Genomic DNA, 5,529 nt, shown 5'->3' with positions numbered 1-5,529 from the left:
AATCCAAGCTTGTTATAAGATTAAGTCTTTTAAGGATGGTTGCTTGGGATTAGAAGAATTGTAGTGATTACCTAGATACTTACCTTGGTAAATTGACTGTTGTTGTTGTTTCCATCCTTGTCTCTATTGTTGTGAACCTAAATTGTTGCCAATGATGTTTACATCCTCTTGCGATTTAGGGAATTCAATCCCCAAATACTCTCCACATGCATTCTGAGCATTCAAAGCATCTTGAATGGCCTGATGATCATTCTTGTAATTGTCTTGCTGTTCGAGCCAATTCAACAGTACGTCCATCTTGGTTGATAGTGCACACACCTCTTCTGGTACTTTTTCACTCTTGTTGCATGATAACCAGCCTTGATTAGAGGATATCTTTTCCATAAGAGTTTCAGCTTTTCCAAGCGTGAGTGACATAAATGATCCTCGAGCATTGGCATCGAGTTGTTCATGGGCTTTCTGAATTAATCCATGGTAGAGACTTTGCATGAGCAACCAATCTTCCATTCCATGATGAGGGCAATCTAAAACATATTCTTAAAAATGTTCCCACGCTTCTAGAATGGTCTCTCCTTTCTGCTATTGGAAGTTTGAAATCTTTCCTCTTAAGGCATTGGTCTTGCCTACAGGGAAAAACTTTTCTAGGAATGCCTTTGAACATTTTGCCCATGTATTGATGTTGGTGTAGAACCACTGCTTGGCTCTTCCCATATGTGAGAATGGGAACAAAGAAAGTAGTATGATGTCTTGAGCAACATCCTTGATGACGACCGTGCTACTTATCTCTAGGAAATTCTGAAGATGAGCACTAGCATCTTCATGTGCCTTTCCGCTGAATGGGGTAGCTTACACCATGTTGATGGGGCTTGGCTTGAGCTCGAACTCAAGATTATTGGTTTTGAGTGTTGGTCCAGTGTGAATGTTCTCAGTGCTTGGAGCAGAGAACTCACGTAGGGTCTTGTCAGCCATAGCTTTAGAAACTGGTGTTGAGCTTCCTCTTACTGTGGTCGATTTTCGTTTGGAAGTTGTTGGTGAATCACAACCAATCCTACAATACCCTGTATAAGATATGAACAAAGACAAAACAAGGGTAAGCCTACTACAGCAGAGGTTATGATTTTATCAATAAGTATTTATTTGGTCAATTCTCTTAGCCATATGCCCCTCCCCAGTAATGGCACCAGAAATGCTTGTTGACATTTCTTAGCATCACTCTTAACTAAGTTGTCATCCCTAGCATGATGCTAGAAACACGTTGTTGGTAATTATGAGAACACTTGTAAACTATATGTATAAGGTATCCACAAGCGCATAGATAATTTACCATTGTAGCATTTCACCTGAGAGTATACCAAGTATCGTTATTTATATTTTATCCATAGGGAGGAGCTATGGGGTTGTGTTGGCATCGAGATATTAACAAATATGTATACTTATGATAAAACCACTCTCATGCTATGGTAGGGGTAACTCAAGTGATAAATAAATGATAAGTATAAGGTAATAATGGTATTCTAGAGATAGAAATAGATACTCATAAAATGTAGTAAGGCTAAGTAGGAGATTCGTTAAGACGAAAAGATTCCTAAGTTATTACTTATCTACTAAGTCTTTTGTACACACAAGTATATACACTCTCATCTATAGTATAACTAACTTTGGATCTATGCATAAGGAACATTACTAAGGAAGATTAAGAACAAAGCTTGTCTTCCTTTGCAATCATGTTCTACGTGCTCTACAAACGGGGAGTGGACTACAAAGGACTCAATGGGAGTGTCACATCCACGATCTACCACAGGACCTAGAGTGCAAAAGGCATCCACAGGCAAACAATATCTAGGCACCATGCTTACATAATGTCGACCACTTAACTCACTCGAGTACTGAGCTAAGAGCTTTGCGAACTTATGCATATATTCATCATCAATCATAACTATATCAAGCATATTATTACAGCAAACTAGGAACATAATAAATAGCAACATAATATTGAAGTAGCACAAAGTCATAAATAAAGAGATACAATGGCTATACCAGTCTCCAGACGGTAGATCCAGAATCCTGAGCGATAGCCCAAACTCTACTTGAACCTTGCCAGCTAGCCTATACTAGAAACTTGAAGAATTGGAGCTCTATTCTCTTCTCTAGAAACCGTAATTTCTGGTCTAATCTTGACTTGTGGCAACGTGCTCTAGAGGGGGACAGGGGCTGGTTATATAGGCCGGAGCATCCAACGTGAGCTCTTGGATCAAACCGACTTAAAGGACGGCGTAGATGCATCCTAGGAGGCGGTGGGAAACTGACATATGAAGGAGGCTGATAGGTTGGTTCCCCATGGGCTAGGTGACTTCCAGGTGGGGCCGGCTAGCCCCTCCTAGTAGTAGCTTGGCCCCCACTTCGGTGTGGAGTCCTGTCGAGTCTTTTGGAACCTTCTAGGGTAGTTTTCGCTGCGGATAAGCATGATTTTATTTGACGATTTGATCCTCCTTGATAGTTTTCTAAAATAACCCTGCTAAAAACATAGATTCACCAAAACTCATGGAAATTGTCAGTTTAAACCCCTAAGTCTATGTTGGTGATCCTTTTATGCATGATTTCAAGTGATATTGACAATTCATGATGGATGGTAACTACCGTCAACACACGTCATGTGGGAATCATGAATGTGCATGACTTCTTTCTTCTCATTGGCTCGGCCTTCAAGCTTTTTCATTAGCAAGTCCATCTTGATAGACAACATGTCTACCCCCTTGAGTTGATGCATACCTCCACCTCTCTTGCAGGTCTAAAGATGTTCTTCATTCCAACCTTGGTTGGAGACCATCTTCTCCATGAGAGTTGTTGCTTGTGCAATTGTGAGTGAAAAGAATGCACCTCCAGCAGCGGCATCCATATTCTCACGAGTGCTGTTTATCAACCCATGGTAGAAAGTTTACATGAGTAGCCAATCCTCCATCCCATGATGAGGACATTCTGATATTTAATCTTGAAAGCGTTCCCATGCCTTAGGGATAGATTCATCATGTTGTTGCTAAAAACTTGAAATTCTTCCACGCAAAGCATTGGTCTTGCCCGTGGGAAAGAACTTTGCTAGGAAGATAGTGGAGCAGTTATCCCAGATAGTATTTCTATCTTTGTTAGCATAAAACCATTGCTTCGCCTTCCCCAAAAGTGAGAATGGGAAGAGCCAAAGTAATATGGCGTCTCTGGTAACTCCTTTGATGGTGAAAGTGTTGTAGATCTCTAGGAAGTGTTGGAGATGAGCCCTCGCATCTTCATGTGCCTTTCCACAAAACTGGCTAGCTTGCACCATGTTGATGAGAGCTGGCTTGAGCTCAAAAGCATTGTCTCCAATGTTGATCGCCGGTCTAGTATGAATGTTGGCCATAGTTGGAGTAGAGAATTCACAGAGAGTTTTGTTGGCCATGGGTACAAAAACTGGTCTCAAGCTTCACCTTGTCTGGTTGTCTTTCGATTCTAAAGCTTGAACTTTCTTGAGTTTAGCTCTAGTCCTCCTGATTAATGCTTCTAGATCTTCAACGTAGTTTGTTGGAAGGTCAAAACTGATCATACATTACCCTGCATAAGATATAAAAGTAGATAGGATAAGGGTAAGCCTGTTTGAGCAGAGGTCAATGGTTTCCTCGATCACATCAATAAGTACAAGTTTATCAATATTGCTTTTTGCCAAGCTACCTCCCCTGGCAATGTTGCCAATGTCGACATAGAATTTTCATCCCGTGCCAAGGACACACGAGCAAGCCAGAAGGGTCTACTCGATGGAGCTGTAGATCCGCCTAGCTTCAGCGCAGGGATGGTCGATCCTACACAATCCTCCCGAGACATGCCAGTCAATTTGACCCTGCAATTATCAAGCAGAGAAAGTTTATCAGTAATTTCGAGCGGAACATGCCGGTGTTGCCAGACAGTCCCGAATGTGCGGCTCTAAGAGTCGATATGAAAGGAGATCGACTAAATAGTCAATTCCAGCATATTCATAAGAATAAATCAGTTAAAGCTCATGGGATTGTGTAAGAAGAATTGGTTATCGTTCAGGATGAATATCATTATTTACACAAATATTGATCAATGGCAATAAGATGTCAACAGTAATTAATTTATGCTAAGCCAATAACTACAAGTAACCGAACTCCTTTTATAAAAGAAATAGTTCATCATCATTCAACCATTTAATAGAGATAAATCTAGTGAACAATTAGATCTCATCTATCGCTATGACCAGTGGGGCATGAGGCAGAATCATGCAGGCCGTAATACAATAATAAGATCATGGGGCTAACACATCTTTCAACCTATCGCTACTTCAACAGTCTCGTGATGCGAACTGTTCGTGAATTGCTCGATATCGGCTAAAATAGCCGATTCAGGCATAGCGCACAGTTAAGATCATGCCCTCTCAAAAATAGATCTACCAATTAACGATCTCCACTCCATGGTGCTAACAATGGGGTGTGAGGCAGAATCACATAGGCCATGATAACAGGCCATGGAACGGTTTTTGCTAGCCAATAGATCTACTTAAGATCAAACACGTATCAACCGCACACTATGCACGATCAAGATTGATATAAAATAGCCAATAAAACATAACTCGTCATTTAAAGTGTAGATTAGATCAGTTTAGATTAAGAAATAATGGGTTAAAAAGGATATAAGGCCGATCTAAATCGAGCAGTGGAGGTTGATCGGATCGATGCAGCTATACTTGAACTAGACAAGAGTCGATAACTAACTCATACCAGAGTTGCAGTGGAGGTCGACCAGATCGATGCAGTCGTACGAACAGAGGTATAAGCCATGACGGTACTTACAGACAAGCAGTGGAGGTCGACCGGATCGATGCAGCCATACTTGCTGAAGAACTCACCAAGATCTACTCTACTCCTACTCCTAAGGGGTGGTCGGAGCCGAAAAAGTAAATAACTTGTATTTGATTGATTGTGTGTGTTTTACAATAGCTGGGGTTTGGTATTTATACCCGGAGCCTAAAAATGAATCCTACTCAAGTATGACTCAGTACAATCTTTGGTACGAAGAAAACATTCCTATTTTAAGATAACTTGGACTCTAATCTTTTCCCTTTTGTAGAGTCCGATATGTATCTTCGCGATGCCAATCATATCTCGTCATTGTTATCTGCGGACGTCATTCGGGGAGAACCGATCCCAGTGTAGCATTCGACCCGACAGATATCAATCCTTACTCAATCGACTCCTTGATTGGCACAATCTAGGAATCCTACGAGTTCCCACACTCTTCTCCCAAATTTTGGTGTAAACACATGCCCCCCAATTTTGGGATAAAATGATTTTATCCCAAAATTCCAGTTCATTGGTTTACCATGCCACAACTGTATTATCCCAAGATGTACGTACGACTCCTGACTTTCTGGCCCGAGTTTTATATAACATGCCAACAGTATCTTTTGCAACCCACTAGGCCTGTTCGCTTTCTCCTTCTTCCTCAAGCCAACTTTAATAGCCGACGCCGTCATCGCCTAGGCCC

General features: G+C 41.2%; 2 non-coding genes across 2 annotated transcripts; both read left to right on the top strand.

Moving 5' to 3' along the window:
- The first annotated feature begins 506 nt into the window (after positions 1-506).
- On the top strand, positions 507-613 carry LOC136519137 (small nucleolar RNA R71). The gene has a single exon (XR_010774700.1). It is a non-coding gene; the product is annotated as a small nucleolar RNA R71 (small nucleolar RNA).
- A 2,344-nt stretch (positions 614-2,957) lies between these two features.
- LOC136519162 (small nucleolar RNA R71) lies at positions 2,958-3,066 on the top strand. The gene has a single exon (XR_010774723.1). It is a non-coding gene; the product is annotated as a small nucleolar RNA R71 (small nucleolar RNA).
- Positions 3,067-5,529: the final 2,463 nt, after the last annotated feature.

This window comes from Miscanthus floridulus, chromosome 17 (genome assembly GCF_019320115.1).
Source record: "Miscanthus floridulus cultivar M001 chromosome 17, ASM1932011v1, whole genome shotgun sequence".
In the NCBI taxonomy this organism is placed as follows: Eukaryota; Viridiplantae; Streptophyta; class Magnoliopsida; order Poales; family Poaceae; genus Miscanthus; species Miscanthus floridulus.
The sequence above is the reverse complement of the archived record's forward strand: the minus strand, read 5'-3'. Positions and strand labels throughout refer to the sequence as shown.